This window comes from Notothenia coriiceps, unplaced genomic scaffold (genome assembly GCF_000735185.1).
Source record: "Notothenia coriiceps isolate Sejong01 unplaced genomic scaffold, NC01 NC01_scaffold00036400, whole genome shotgun sequence".
Lineage (NCBI taxonomy): Eukaryota > Metazoa > Chordata > Actinopteri > Perciformes > Nototheniidae > Notothenia > Notothenia coriiceps.
In genome coordinates this window covers 824,045-841,130 of record NW_011369101.1, presented here as the reverse complement: position 1 = coordinate 841,130, position 17,086 = coordinate 824,045, and the positions used below count along the sequence as shown (strand labels likewise).

The window sequence follows — 17,086 nt, the reverse complement described above, 5'->3', positions numbered from 1 at the left end:
TTATTTTTATGAACTTTTTTCTGCGGTTGATGAATCTGCCATTAACAAGATTAGAACTAATTGGGAAAAGGAACTACAGTTCACCTTCTCTGATGACTGTTGGAAGGAGGCCCTGAGAGCCGTTAACTCATCCTCCAGTTGCGCTAGACTCAGCCTAATACAGTTTAAAGTTCTCCATAGACTACATTATAGCAAGGCTAAGCTCTCCAAGATTCATCCAGATAGATTAGATGACCGTTGTGATAGATGCTCCCAGGCCCCCTGCGACCTGACTCACATGTTCTGGTCATGCCCTAAATTATCTAGCTTCTGGCAATCTTTCTTCGAGTGTATTTCTGAAATTGTAGGTCTAAAAATCTCTCCATCCCCTCATGTAGCTATTTTCGGTAGGACCCCAGATGAAATCAACATTACAAACACTCAAACCAATGTCATTGCCTTTACCGCCTTGACTGCTCGTAGGAAAATCCTTCTTTTGTGGAAATCTCCTTTACCTCCCTCTTTTAAAATGTGGCTGAGTGATACTATGTCTCTTCTAAAGTTGGAAAAAATTAAGTTTACTCTCCGGGGTTCCTCGGATAAGTTTTACGCTCATTGGAGGCCACTGATCAGCTATGTAGACCGTCTTCCCCCTGATATGGTGTCGCTGTAGGGATTCTCCCTTTATTTATCAATCTATAATTCTGATATGATTACTCCCCTGTCCGCCACACATGCAGCTCGTGTGACATCCCTGAATATGTGTTAGTATGTGTACATGTATGTATGTATGTATGTATGTATGTATGTATGTATGTATGTATGTATGTATGCAGGTATGTGCATGTATATTATTGTATCTATCATTTTGTATTGTATTGATGTACTGTTGCCTCAGTGCTCCGGGAGAGGGGTGGTTGGGATGGGATGGGTTGGGATGGGATGGGATGGGTTGGGATGGGGGAAAGTGAGTAAGGGAAAGTGAGTAAGGGTTCTTTTGGGCGGGAAAAAAATGAAAATGCCTTAATTGCTGTAATGCACTGTTACACTTTTGTCTTACATGTGAATAAAAATATTTTGGAAAAAAAAAATAATGAGGACCACAGCATCCGCTATGGTGATGCTGGAGATCTAGTCTCAACCTGTTCGATACAGCTTAATCTGACTTTGCTCCCAGTCTTATTTTGCCTCCCTTGTACAAAGATGGAGGAGTCTTTCACAATACCTTCACATGTTTGACACTTAAAGACGTGAGAAGAGATTACAATCATTCTTCATTGCTGAAAGTTGCATCAGTGTAGCATATGAGCCCTCTCCCTTTTCTAGTCATAAGATCCAGTGGAATATTTCCCAGCTGCTGAGCTTGGAGGGGGATCTGCCAATTTTGCATATCCCTTTCTGACGAGTGTGTTGGTTAATCTGGCTAGACATTGCAACACTTCCAAGCTTTCATTTTGACAAAGAACATAAAGCTCCAAGTTAGTTATAGCAGGTAGCCTACTTTGGGTTGCTTGAGAATTAATTTATTGATCTACAACATTAAACACCCCAGCACCAAGAGAGGAAGGAGAATACTGTCAGACATTATATGTTGTATGTGCTCTATTTGCAACCACCAAGACAAGACAGTTTCCAAGGAAAAGGAAGAATGGGCTGGTTTAACCTATTCAGTGTGGGGATTTCCAAAAGTAAAACATGCATTGTTGTTTTTAATCTCATCCAGTCATTGATTTGCAAGTTGTGATTTAATTAATTAGAAGTATACCATTTTTTTTATTTGTATAGTGTGTTAAAATATAGCATACTACTTTACAACATGTCTTGAAGCAGGGCCTGTCAGTACTTCCTAAGACTAAAGGTGAGCAGTGATCGCCATCTTGTGGTCAAACGAAGAGGTACAAAAAGGAAGCAACCATGAATGTGTTAAAAAATATATTTTTAAAGAAGATACATTTAATGGTAACGCACAGTAACGTGTAGCGTTAAAAAAACGGAAGCGTGGATGTTACATATTTAAGGTATATAAAAAATGATTGGCAATGCAAATTTGAATTACTTATGTTGTTTTAACTTGTGTGAATCGTTTATTTGTAGGCGTAGGCTGCTGTTAACGGAAGTTGATGACGTGTCGGTGTCCTAGCAACCTGCGAAACATGTCCACCTACAACTTTTGTGTAGAAGAAACTACATATCTTCCTTAAACATGAACTAACTTTAATGTCACTGTTGGTGAAGCAAAAGTACCTGTACGGCATGACTCCTCGGTTACTTTTAACGGGAATTAATTAGCGTTGTCTGCTGGCGCGGCACTCCACCAGAGTTTCCTGACAGGAGCAAAGATGGTGACTGAAATGCTCAGTTTACCTTGTGATAGACTTCTGTCACACCGACAGCTAGCATGTTGTCACACTTATTGTGGTATACCACTGGAGGGCAAGAACATGTTAATTTACAGTAACATGGATAAAGATAACAAGGTTTGTATTTATGTACACTTTTTAAGAATTAAATTGGCTAGGTAGCTATGTTTGTTAACATGACTGCAAGTGCAAACCCCAGGATAGCTAGTTTAAAGTCCTCATGTGTAGATGTATTTGAATAGGGTATGTTTTTTAATATGAAATATTCTGTTTTTCAACATTCTGTACATATAAAACACAATCATTTTGACAATTAAACAAAAGTTGATACAATGTCGGCCTGTCTAATTAAAACATTTGCCTCACTAAGGTAAGACTAAATTATATCTGACATGGATACATATTTTATATTGCTTTTTTTAAGATGGAGAATGACAAGATTGATCTATCACAGAGCCACACATAACTTATTATACTACATTGCATATTTTAACAGAGTCTGTTCGTCCACAGCCCCTGCTGCTAACAGGCCACCATGGTGAGATCAGTGCCATGACCTTTGGGAAACTACGTGGACCTGTTCTCCTTTGTTCTGCCTCTCCTGACTATATCATTGTCTGGGATATTGAACTGTGCCACAGGAGAACACAGGAGGGTGAGGAAATATGTATCTCTTCGTAGTGCAAAACATAGTTGCTCCCCTGGCCAAAGGTGGTTTTCAGCAAGAGTTTTTATCCAGTGTTTATTTTATTCTGAACTACATGTTTTTTCTCCCAACCCTCATTATATTGCCCTACCAGTTTAGTTCCCTAATTAGTTACAAGTCAACCCTGTGACACAAATCATATGATATCATATACTGTGAGTATGATCATTTTCCTGAGTGAAACTCTTAAGAAGCCTGCCATCTAGTGAAAAATATCCAGATAGCCCACTGATGTCTACTATGGTCCTGTACGTCATTTGCTTTGCTTATAAACAGACTCATTTGTTTGCAGGTAAAGTTGCTGCTGGAACAGTTATTGGGACTTTACTGGGAGAAGTCGTCCATCTTTCATTCTGTTTCTCTGATGAACGAGTGGCTGCATGCTCAGGATCAACTTTGTATATTCTCAGCTCAAAGGTACAAAATAATGTTACTTTGAACATTTCAGTATTCCTTTGTGCACATAAATCCTCACTGAATGTTCTATTTCTCACATGGATTACAAATACTGCTCTTTCTTTTACTTCTCTATGTTATACGTTACACACTCTAAAATATGTGTCATATTGTTTATTTGCTGTAGCCATCACTCTAATCAAAATTGTTATTGTTATTTTTCACATTAGAGACATGAAGTGATTTTTACCTTTACCAACCACCTGGGACCGTTGACGTCAGCAGAGTTCTGTCCCTGGAATAAAAACATTCTTGTCACAACTTCAGAGGATCGCACTTTTAAGGTACTCCAAAAATATTTACTAATGATAGTAAGTAAGTAACATAATAAATATCCCACTTTTACATTGATTTATATCAACTGTTACACAAACTGTAATAGTTATTAATAGAAAGTGTCTCTTTGCAGGTGTTGGATTTAAAAACTGAAGCTGTTTGCTACCAGTCTTTTGTGCTTTCAGGTATGATATTAACTCTTAAAAATCTTGTAAAAGAATGTACACACCTTTATTCAATTTGTACAGTAAAGGTGGTTTTATCGCATATATTAGTGGGATCTATTTAAAATCGGGAATTGTTATTATATATCCATATAATAAATATCAAATTATAGGTGTCAAAGCTAGTCATTAAGCATTTAACTATTTATGTTTAATGGCATGCTACAGTAGTGGTAGCTGTAGAGGAGTCAGGGCCCTGCTTTATTATTAATAATATAATATTTACTACCAACCTACCCAAAGTAAATTCTTCAATTCTTAAGGCTCTCCCCTACTCAGTGTTTTCTTCTTGGAGGAGAACAGGCACCTTATCACTGGCTCAACTGATGGACAGGTGAGTGACTGAGGCACACAGTCCTTAACAGCTCACACTCACTATCTGACTCAGTCTGTGCTATCAGATGATGACATTCCACTAGCTGCGTAACAAACCTGTTCCTGTTTGGTTTAGCTGTGGTGCTTTTCTGTCACCGATGACCACAAGTGTCACCTGGTGTCCAAAATGAACCTTCAGAAGATGGAAAAAAGACATCTACAGCACCAAGGCACTGTCAGTGACCCAGCAGGTGATGTTACTGATCTATCAGAAAAACAATGATGGAGAATATCTTGTACTGGCTTTGTGAGGAAATGTATTTTCATAAATCATTTCTTTATTTTCAGCTACGTATATGATTATTTTACATATTTTGACTGTTTTTGACATTTTCTTCTAGGATTCTCAGAACAGTTAGCTGAAGATAAAGTGGATACTTCAAAACCTGTTCTCAAAATGGCAACATGCAGCTCATTAATTGATACCAATAATGAGCACAAAAAGTAAGTTAATCCTTTTATAAACATTGCTAAATGTTAATAGGAGTTATATGATTGCTTGGTATGGTTTGACACAAGAGACTTCTGATGTTGTTGAGCTGGGGTAACTGCAGAGTTGATTAAATCCTTTAATGTTTTCCAAGTCCCAAAAGCAATTTCTTTGAATTTTGAGACCTAGATAAGTACTGACAAGAAGGATATGCATAGATAGATTTCATAGTTTCACAATAGAGGCCGATCTAACTCTCAAGTGCTATAAAATGATGAATAGTTTTGAAATGTGACTTTACCACAGGGAAGAGCTGCTTTGCTTCATTTGTGACAAGGAATCTTAATGTTGAAACAAGACTTGATTCTGTCAACACTGTGGCCATCCTCAAGGGCTTAATTCTTATTTCCACGAGGTAAAAGTTGTAGCTGATCCAGGAAAATATTACACAGGCAATTCAAACACAGTTGTCATGAAAAAACAAAACAAATAGCTACATTTTTCTTCCAGTAACACTGCATAGATTTCTGAAAAGCCTGCACCAAAATGCAACATCTTCACGGCTACTTGCGGCACGTGTCCACGCAGTCGCTTCAAACGTCACAGGAAACTTCACACATCACAGGAAACTTTGCAGGCTTGTAGCATAAACTGCTTCAGGCTGTTAAAACATTTGATGTTATGACAGGAAGCAGGCACTTAAAATGCCCCAGCATAACTTTCTGTGTATTTTGTGGACCACTGGAAATGAAATGGACGTTGATTCCTTATTTTTCCAAGCAAAGCATATGATCTTGGAGCAGTATCTTCATAATCTTAACTCAGGACCTCTAACAGACGCTCCAGTTCATCAACCGCATGATGTCTGTCTGCAACCACGGTTTTACTGGACTCCATTTGATGGGCTTTAACAAATAGGTCTTTCTTTGCTCAGGTGTATGATGGGTATGTTTGCAGCTGGAAAAGTTTCTGGTTTCACATCCAGTGGAAGCTGACTTTTCTACTGTTAAAATACAGTATTGGTGAATAAAAGTGCTATATAAATATGGTTCTGGGGCTTCAAATTAGCTATTGTTTTTATAAGACTTTTTTTAATACCAATGTAAGTATGTTAAAGTCAGTATATGTAGGATTTAAGACTTTATGCCCCCCAGTAGAGAATACAAAATATAAAAAAAACATTGTGGCTAACAGCAGTAAACCTTAATCTACGAAGCTAACAAAACAATTTTTGTGCAATTATCACATAAACCTCCACACGCAATGGTCTCCATCCTGCACTGAAGCCCACGCTCAGCATGAATATAATGATGCACTAAAATATAAAATCTGTCCCACAATGTTATAGCCTCAGCATGAGTCTCAGTGCAGGAAGTGGATGAAAAGGATCCTTCAGACTCAGCTCGCAAACCTTTACTCGGTGGCAGTATTTTCCATCTTTCTGGGTGTACATAGTTTAGACTACGTGAAGTCAATGGAAACTTGAATAAAAGCCGATAGTCCTATGGTGTGCATACCATGCCCCTCCATCACATCAGTATGTTTTTCTTTAGTATGTGGTTACATTGTCTTTCCCCAAATGATCTGTCTTTCCCCAAATGATCTGGAAAAAAGGGAAATCCTGTAACAGTGTTTCCATACTTTTCTGTGTGGGCCCCTGCAGGGACAACAGCTGGTTATGTATTGGAAGCTCCGACGGCCTGTATGTGGTGGAGCTGGCTACTTCAGAACTCCTAACAGCATTTTATTTCAAGGGTAGGCTGCTGGTGGTGACACCTCTACAATTGCTACTGTACTCTGTAATTTGTTTAAGCACTAATGTTCAACCAGTGCACCATTACACTACAATAGGAGACATTGTATACAATTATTTCTTTTCAGAAAGGTTTCACACACCTAAGGGAATTCACTAACAACCCCATGAACGATTTGTCTAGATTACCCCATCTTGAGCATCTCAATGGCAGGGTCGTGGTCAATCTCTCCAGGCTGGGATGACTCTGTGAGTAATTACAGTAATATCTTCATGAAACCACATTGAGACATTGCGCTGTTATCCTTTCAACTGTAACAATAATTAAACTGTCCTTCAAAAGATGCTTGTACTAAGTAACCCTTATCAGATTTTTGTCTCACGAAAGTATTCCTTAGTCAGACCACATGCTGAGGTTGATACAGGCCTGGCTGCTATTGTCAGTTCTGCTAAAAGTTGTTCATATCTGATGATAAAAGTCACACAAAAATGAAAAGTTAACTACTGAATTATAAATATATAATAATAATTATAATATAATACTTAAATCAGTTCATGTTCAGGGTTTGGATCTATGTGGAGTTTTTCGTTTTGATTGACTTTTGAAAAAAGTTTTGAGATGCTCCTCTTCTCATTCCTTACGCTTTATTTCCACAATCAGTTCTTGAATAATGTGGAATATACTTTTTTTGAAACAGGTATGGAGTGATGCAATTGTTTGTTACTAATTGATTTCTGAATTCCTTGTCCCACAGATGGTGTTTTTAGTGAGCTCTATGTTCACTCCATGTGTGGCCCTGTTGGAGTTACGTCTGTGCGTCCTAAGGAGCACCTTGGCTTGTGGTGAAGGCTTTTCGGTGTTCCCGAGGTAAGCTCGGAGTCAAAGGCAAATATTTGGTTATGCATTGGTATGTGACATATTTGATGCTAACGCCCCGGAGGACAAATTGTCCTTTTTTATTGCTCTGAGATCTGAGCAACGAATCAGCTCTGTGAGTAAAACGTCAGTATCTTATTTGGCACACCTATGACACAGTCTGGAAAAGCATGCTGCTGGAAACCAGGTTTTTTTTTATGTTATACAATGCCAAATGCAAAATACTGTATCTCAGCCGCTTGTATTGCAAATTATTCTGTCAATTGTTTATTCATTGGCAATAGTAGATTGTATTAATTATTCATTCTACAAAGAGCCTAAGTAGAAACATACTTTCCTTCAGATCAGGTTTAGTTCCAGCCTGGAACTGCTCTGCTCAGTGAGTTACTTCTACTACTCTGTGTACATTTTTTAAATGTAAGCTTTTAAATCTGTATGGGTTTTAATAAAGCTGCTTGAATCCAAAAAATCATAATCAGTCATTACTCTCACAATAACATTGTGTAAAAAATGCCAAAAAAATTCAATTGTCTTCTGGGGAAGGAATGAAATCCACACTTGTATTGCCTGAACCTCCAAAATCTAGCAGCACCAATAAAGACTTATAATTTCATTAACCTTATTTGTTTTTGTGCTTTTACAAATATGCAATTTATCCGCCAAATAACAATTTGCAAAAACAGTGCAGTTGTAGACTTTTGTTGCTTTCTCTCAGACACTGGCCACCAGCAATAGAATATATACGTGTGGTCAATTTATTTTTTAATTGGCCTCATGCCTGTGACTCCTTGTGACTCTGACATTTCCACATTAACTTGGCATATTATAACTATTCTTGCCATCTGGTTTCTCATGAGTCAACAATATCAGGGTACTGAGAATTAGAAGGGCTAATAATCCACAATGCTGGAAAATGCTATGCTCCTTCATTTCCAGTAACTGTTTCCCCCCATTTCACCACCCTCCCTTGTTTTCAGCTCTCCTCCAGTGCTTGAATCTCCTCTGAGTGCCGAGTTTAAGAGGAAGGAGCCCGAGCATCCTAAAAAGAAAGGTCAGAACACTCACTCCCCCTTACTCAAGCTCATGCACATCAAATAAACAGGAGCAACTGCTGTTTGATGACTGTTTTTAAAGTATGACCCATTTTATAGTTCACCCCATGTCTGGCTCGTTGTCTGTTTTGATTGGACACTTCTCTTAAATTGTACTTATTGTAGGTTTATAGAAAGCCTGTGTGGCTATTACAAGAGCAACTGAGAACCTCTTCATTATCTGTAAATATAGAGGATGGAAAATATGCCCTTCTTTGCATTGTGAGGATTGTTGATGTGGCATTCTTAAAAACATTCCCTTCTGTTATTATTTGCCACATAGGCAGTTCTTAAAAACAGGGAGAGTATACCACATTTAGACTGACACATTCTCATTAATTAGCTCATGTACGGTTGCTTCTTGCAGTCGTGGATTCCGAGGTAAAGTGAGCCTATTTGTGGTTCTTTGGTGTGTCATTAGGATCTGGCAGCTTGAAACTCTCCTGCAGGAGACACACAGTGCAATATACTGTGGTTAGCATGTTGCTATTACAGAGAGTTACTGCTGAGAAAGCCAGTATTAGCAGGGCTCTCCACTGCTGGAGTGAAGGGAGCTGCCACTGCTATGTAGGTGATCTTCAGGGACTCCATAGGTGCTTTTCGACTGCACTGTCAGACCCAAATCCTACAAGCATCTAAGGAGCAGTGCAACCCACCATGCTTCCCCCACGCATCTCTACATTTGTAAGGATATGTAAAGAACTTTATGCAAATTACATCTCAAACCTCTGAGATTCCTGGGAAGGAAATTGTTTTTCCAATTGTACATCTGGTGCAGAAGGCTGTGAGAGCACATTAGATATCTGTTGTCACATCACACTGCCTGCCACGTTACATAATCATGAAATGAACCAGGACTTTTATGAGATGATGATAATCAGCTGCCACTATTCTTTGCATGATGTCACTTGTCTGAAGTACAATGCCTGAGTCTTTGCCTGGATGAAGTTGTTTTGAAGTTAGGGTTATAAGGGGACCACTATAACAGCAGTTGGAGTTGAATATAATCAATTACATGTTCTGAACTGAATGTCTGTTATTTCGCTCAACAAAGTGATTACATCAGTAATAACAGTTAAAGTTAAATTATACAGATGAAATTGATTTAGTTGTTTTTCATTTGTCTTTAGATGTCAGTACATTTTGAAAAGGAAAGATTGGCTTTATGTAATCCCCAGTGATATCAGTTGAATGACTGCTGCAACACATACGCCCTAGATCAGTAACATCGATGTCTTCTTAAGAGCTAGAGAGGGGTAGAGCAAGATGGGAAAAACAATAAGTGACACACAGTGGTGGAAGAAGTACTCAGATATTTTACTTAATTAAAAGCAGAAATACAAAATTGCAAAAGTTTTGAAACAAGTGAAAGTCCTGCATTCAAAATCTTACTTAAAGGTGGGTTAGGTAAGTTTGAGAAACCGGCTCGAGATACACTTTTTGTTATATTCCATGGAATGCTCTTAACATCCCGCAATGAATATCTCAAGTGCTTTGACAAAACATCCATACAAAAATATCATCTGTGGAAGCCGTAGTACTGTAAAAACCACGACCAATCATCTGAGCCGGCCCGGCTAAAGTAACTGGATGGCCAGGCCCTACCTGCCTGTCAGCCTTCCACCTGTGCACAAACTTATCCCGTGCCCTCATTGGTCATGTGCGCGTTCGTGTGTGTTGGAGGAGGGGCTCTGTAAGGAAGTGGCAGATTTCTTCCGGCTGTGTATTTTCAAATTCTAGCGCACTCGAGCTGGTTTCTCCAAAATTACCTACCCCACCTTTAAGTAAAAATACTAAGTATTGGCATTACAATATACATCAAGTACTAAGAGTTTTACATACTTGTACTGCGTAATGACACAATGAGGAATCGTATACATTTAATTACTGGGCTATGATTATTGATGCATTAATGTGTTTATCACAGCTTGTAAATGTAAAGCTAATTTGAAATGCTATATAATGTTTCTGGATATTTTAACCAAAATAATTATATATTTATATGTCATCATTAGTTTAATGATTGATTTATATTTTGTATAAGCTAATACTCCTAATCGAGTAACTAAAGTTGTCAAATAAATATAGTTGAGTAAAGAGTGCAACATTGCCTTACAAAATGTAGCCGAGTAGAAATATAAGGTAGCACACACAACAAATACTCAGGTTAGGTAAAGGTACCTCATAATTGTACTTAAGTACAGTACTTGAGTAAATGTATTTAGCTTGTATCCACCACTGGTGACTCATGAGGAATTGTTTGGTTTTGACTGCTCTAGTTTAAAGGAAATGGGAAATGGTTTCATGCTGTTAGCCATTTACGCCATTTGTCAGTGCTTTGCAGAAACTACTGTACAGAGTACCTTTTTGTTTAGTGATTCCATTTCATGTCTAGCTCTTTGATGAAGTTTGATATTGTGGTTAGTTCACATAGCTACATGTAGTAGTTCTTTGCCCTCTTTGTACATTTCCCCCCAGTATGCTACACACATGTTCCACATGGAGAGCATATTATTCAGGTGCTACATGATTTCCATTGCTGTGAGCCCCTGAGTTTGGCTCCATATTGGTGGATGCTGTCAGTCTTCAGTTACCGAGCCTCAGATACCTTCCTTCTTCAGCTCTTGTGCTTTCTCCTACCGTGTGACCCACTTTTCACAGGTCAGTAAGGCTATAACTCATACCAAAGTCTCTGGTCACATTCAAAGCAACATTGCAGAGACACATATACCTTCTATGGTTTATACATTTTTAGAAGCGTGAATTATTTCTCTTTCTTTTTTCTTGGGTCACAGCAGGAGGTCTGCGTTTTCCCATCTCCTGTTCTCTGACTGAGAACAAGAGTTAGTGGTTTATTTTAGAGTAAACTCCGGGCTAGCTGAACCTTGTCCCTTTTTTAATGCAGACAACACAAACCGTAAAACACTTTGTTTTTACTTCTTAAAATCACAGAAACTGAAGAAAGGATGTATTTTAAACTTGTTAAACCTGACCAAATACAGCTGATATGCTCTTATCGTACCATTGCTCATTTGCTGCTCTTTTAGCTGTTGCATCAGAGGTTAAACATCCTCATATGAGAATAATGAATTTAAATATTATGAAACCTTTTTTCCGTTGTTTGAGAGTTTCTGACAGTTTAGGCTGAGCTAAGTCTTACATAATGAGTGCTGTAAAAAGAGCACACAGGCAACCGCTGTGATTTTACGCAGATATGACTCTACTTGGAAATGTGTCTGAAACCCTTGCTTTCCTTCAAATAGCGTCTAGTGTAAAGTCAGCGTAAATTATGAGATTTTTACTGCCCCATAAAACTAAATGGCCATTATATATCAACAGGGGGTTAATCGGGAAGGGATTGTGTTGCCAGCTAATTAGATTTCTGGACTAAAATGTCCTGTTTGTAATCTGTTCTGGGTCAAAAACACACCACATTATCGGCAATAGAAAATGTGTAATTTTTTTATCTGATTGATGCTATATTATCAATTTCTAACTATTTGTATATATCAAAATCAAGTTAACAAAAGTTGTAACTCTTGCTTCGTAAACACCTCTGACCTCTGTACAAAGAAGGCCTCTGAATGGAAAAAGTGGAAATAAGGAAATCAATTGCTTTTACAGAAGCAACTCGGCATGAAAAGTATCAACAGCTTTATTCTTCAGGGCTGAACAAAACAAGCAACAACATGTACCCTAACAAACTCACATTTCACTGCAACATCCAAGAAAAATGGAACAGGATGGTTGTTCAGAATTTGTCAAGTGTGCTTTACAGGAAAAAGTCCTTCAGGGCCAAAACTGGAGTGAACATTGGCACTGCTGATCAAAGATGAAGACTTCCAGATAAGAAAGGCTTGAAAATAGATCAAGATGTGCTTCTTTTTTATTTTGACTGGTTGGTTTAACTTGTATTATTGTTTTGGTCTGAGAGCCAAAGAGGCGCAACTAAAAGTACCAAACTCTGAGTTAATGATTCAGATTCAATAGAGCCTGATGTAAGCAGGGTTTGTAGTCTTAATGATTTATTAGCTAACTTGATATACAATTAATAACCATACATTTGCTTATGGTAATTGACTGAAGATAAGTTAAAATGCCATCGTTCCTTTTGACAAATAGTGAATTAGCTTATGCTGTGTGTGTGTGTCACCAGATAGGACAACATTACCAATCAGTCTGTGTTCTTTAAGGTGAATTTGATAACACTGTCAATGAATTACCTTAGATAATAAATTACTGTTAGTTGTCTTTAAGATATGATAAGAAACTCAAGAGATCAAACACTTACAGGCAGTCTCTTTATCCAGGTTCATTTATAGTTTGGTTGGTCAATTAAACCCATTGGTCAATTATTGAACTTTAACAAATTCAGGGAAATGTGTTCTTAGTTGAGAATTTAGTGGTAATGCTATCAGGCAAATTAGTATATTATGTGTTGTGATGCAACCCAAATCTTAAATTGCCACTGGGAGATTTTTCTTGCATTGCCTGTATTTGACAGGAGAACAGTTTTTGGAGAGCTTCACACATTTTAATGGTTGTGGAAAAAGTGAGCTCATTGTAATATAGTAAAGGCACTGACAGCAAACAGGGAGCAGAATGAACCATCCCACAGTTTGTGGCTAATGCACTTAATACCCAGAGCAAGGATAGTTTACCCTATAATATTGTATCTTACTTCACATATTATAATTGATGAAAAGCCACTGCAGTATAATGAGCATTATGTCCTAAACATGGAACATAATGAACAGGAATTATTTGTTCCTTTTGACTAATTTCACTTATCTTTTATTTATAGTATATTTTATCTTGACTCTGGGGTCATTTATACTATTTTTCAAATTGTTTGTACTGAATGTATTTGTGCGTTGTGGTCTGGGTCTAATTTAAGTTACCACCTTATTTTCTACCAAGGAGGAGTAAAGGAGCAGCCTCTAGTTTTCCATTCTAAGGTGAAGTCATCTGGATACACCAGTGCCCCAAGGTAGGTCACTGAGCAATTATAATGTACATTTAAATGACAGGAGGATTAGAAAAGAAAAACTCAATGCATTCCTAAAAAAATATTTATGAAGTTTGATTCACCAAATACATTGATACATGAAACATCACAGGAACATTTTGTTTTTGCTTTTTAGAAGTGCTATGTTTTCACCTAAAACAAATATCCAGAAGAATCCCTCCTCTAAAAAGGCTCACAAAAATACGTAAGCAAACCCATCCTTAAAATGCAATTTTGAGAAGTTAATCACATTTTATTGTTGATTAACATATTGTACTCATTTTGATGTTTTTGTAGAGGTTTACTCCTCAGAGATTACCCAGCAGACAGTGCAGCACCTACTATTCCACACACTCATCTAAGCATTGCCAACAAGTCAGTCCACTGCCTTCAGTATTCAGGTGAGACAATATGGCTGCTGCAATATTGACCATAATATGTGAAACATAATGTCATTTATGTTATATTTTAGGACAGATGTTTCTATTTCAGACAAAACACCTTCCTTGTATTACTGCTGTTAAATAAATGGTCTGTTACCTGAAATATCCTAATAAAACGTTTCTGTGTTTCTCTGTCTCTCCCAGGTGACGGGAAACAAATCCTGTGTGGTCTTGGCGACAGCTCCGTGTTATTGTACAAGTCCTCCCTTACTGGCAACCCAACTGTCTACACAGGTGCATGAAGTGGTCCTGAGTATCAATACCGTAAAAACTTCTGGGTTAACAGTATTCGCCCTCACTCACCTCAAGGCATTTACATGTTGTTAATTGTCTTTGCCAATAGAAGGACTTATCGTATTGATATTTTTTTCTATTGATTTATTCATGTATTAATAAACTCCTCACAGATAATATTCATATGTTAGAGCAAGCCAAGGGTGAGATGTTGCCCCTGCTGTTTGAAGAGACAAGGAGGATTAATACTTAAAACGCCATCCTCAGCATGGTCAGCCTTATTTGGGATACTGTGATTAAAATACCTTGAAACAGATTCCATGGCTTAAGATGAAAGACTCCTGGAACATTCAAACATTCACTTACTAAGCTATCACTGTCAAAATGGTTGATAAAGCATAGTCTTCTACCAGGAAAAGCATGGTTTGGTTATATTCCAATGCAAGAATTAAGTACATACCGTCTTTGATTTTTGCAGACAGTAAAACCTAGGTGATGATAGATGAAAGAGCACATCGTCTTTGGACACCAAATTCCTCAATATATTTCACACGGTATTAAAAAGTTAAGCATTACCAAGAGCAGTCAGTTCTGTCTGCCACCCAGCGATCCTAGGCAGTAAACACTGACAGGCGAAGAGAGGATATTCATCCATGTCAAGCATCTGTTTCGCACTTGCTGGCTGAAGTGCAGCGGGAACAAAGTCTTCACAAGGGGGCGCCAGAGATAATATGACAGGAGTTGAGGTGACCAGTAGGTCATTGTGTGCCTTCTCTCTTCGCTCTGCAGCACTATAAAAGTAAATGTCACAACCGCACTCTGTTTCCAGGTTCACTTCAAACTTCTCTCTTTACAAGCAGGGCATGACAAGCCAGTGGGCAGTGTGAGCTGGAGCCTAAACAGACAGTGGTGGCTGAGTGCGTCAGAAGACCAGTCCTTACGAATCTGGACCCATGGCAGCACAGAGCCTGCCATTATCATGGTAAATGTCCTGTCATTCATGAAAAGACGCCAGGTCTTCATTTAGATTTTTATGGGTTTTAATTTAGTCCCTATCACCCTAATCTTATCAACCATCCCTAAACCTAATCAAACCTTCCCTCAGCCCATAAAAATCAGTGAAATAAGGACCAGCCAGAGTGAGCTCATATTGCAAAAATGTCCTCACTCTGAAGGTCTTAAACTCAAATTGGTTTAGAAGGATAAACAATAAGTACAGACACATGCCGTTCAGCCTCACTCCTTTCTTCAAAGACGGCTATGATTGCTAGAAGGATTTCCCCCCAATTGTAGTGTTGTAAATGGGGCAACGATGCCACACTTGAATGACAGTAAAAAGTAGTTGCTACTGTATGCACATTATTTTCATTTGCTGTTCTCAGCAACCTGCTTTCAAAGTATAAAGATTAGATATTGGGATCAAGTAAGATAATAAATTAATAATGTTTTTGAAGGTGGATTGGTAGGGTGCGCTATTTTATATAGTGGGAAATGAGGGTAAAATATGCTTTTATGCAAATTATCTCATTTGTTTTGTCTGTAATGCATTCGCAGTTGGCATACCTTTGTAACAGAGCCTTTTTTATTGTTAAAGTGTATATTTTTCCTTTTCTAATAAGAATATCCTCTCTGAATTAAAAAAAAAGACAAACACGAAATGAATTGGGATGATGACATTGTGGGTTTCTTGGCTTAGAGACGGTCCCTTTGTCATGCAAAGCATCTGCTGGACTCAGAGCGTCCAAAACACTGATCATATGCAGACCCTCCTTACTTCATTGGGTATCACGTTCAATAGGACAGTCAGAAGTGTGTCTTTGTCCCCATGCCAAGCGCAAACTAAATCTGGGGTCTCCCTAAAGCTGATGCTTACCATCCGCTTGTCCTAGTGAGATAGTTTTGAGCTTGGCGGGGTCTGCAGCCTTTGACTGCTCTGTGTTCTTGTGAAAGAACTTGGCAACAAATGTCGGGACAAGGGTTCTGGAGGGGTTAGCCAGAATAACAAATATCTTTGTACAGTTGAAACCTCTAAAGGAAACAACCACAAATGACCACTTAGTGTTCTTAAAGTCTATTGTCATTGGAAGTCTTCAGAGGTCAGATAGGTGGGAGATAAGTCAACAGAGAAACCGTTCTGACATGACGGCCTGAATGTTAGCTTCTGTTATCTTGACAACATTGAACAGTTTGGGGGTTAAGGCCCTACTGGATGCTATTTCTTTACTTCACTCGCTCCTTTTTTGGATAATCTTTTAGTCTTTCTTTCCACTAATCTGAGTTGGAAGTGTTGTGGTTTCTTGGCAAATGCCTGGAGAAAACAGACAGTACTTTATCTGAGTATGTTGCAGGTATCAATTTGAGAAATTAAAAAGCCATAGCAGTGAACAGCACTTACTCTTACAGCTTTTTATTGCTTAGTAATTCAGCAGTGACTTTGCTTTAAATCACCTTCAGGCAACATGGAGTACCAAGTTAGACAAAAACAATTTAGAAACAACCATTTAAGGTCTAAGTCTTTATTTTAGCATCAATGTAATGATAGAAACACACAAGAGAATTTGATACAAATGTTTTATTTTTTGTTATATTCTTTGTTTATATTTTTAGTTGTCATTACTACAGTATATGCTCTGGCATCATAAATGTCTCAATCTTTTCAGTATATCAGTTTAATTTATGTCTTCTTCCTTTCACGCTTTAGGGCAACAGTATGTTCTCCAAACCCGTTAGGAGTGCTCAGTTTTATTACCTCGACAAATTTCTGCTTCTGGCATCTGGACCCTCTCTATACCTGTACCTTTATAATGTGGACATCACACGGGACAACATCAAAAGGTAATCACAAGGGCACAATCACAATAGTTCAGTGTTTAT

General features: G+C 38.1%; 2 protein-coding genes across 2 annotated transcripts in view; both read left to right on the top strand.

The window, feature by feature from the left end:
• LOC104963762 (forkhead box protein P1-like) overlaps positions 1-17,086 on the top strand; it is a 924,791-nt gene that overhangs the window by 218,909 nt on the left and 688,796 nt on the right. The gene's annotated exons all lie outside the window — the stretch shown is intronic.
• The window catches only part of LOC104963749 (mitochondrial import receptor subunit TOM40 homolog), a 666,013-nt gene that overhangs the window by 29,698 nt on the left and 619,229 nt on the right, over positions 1-17,086 (top strand). The window lies entirely within an intron of this gene.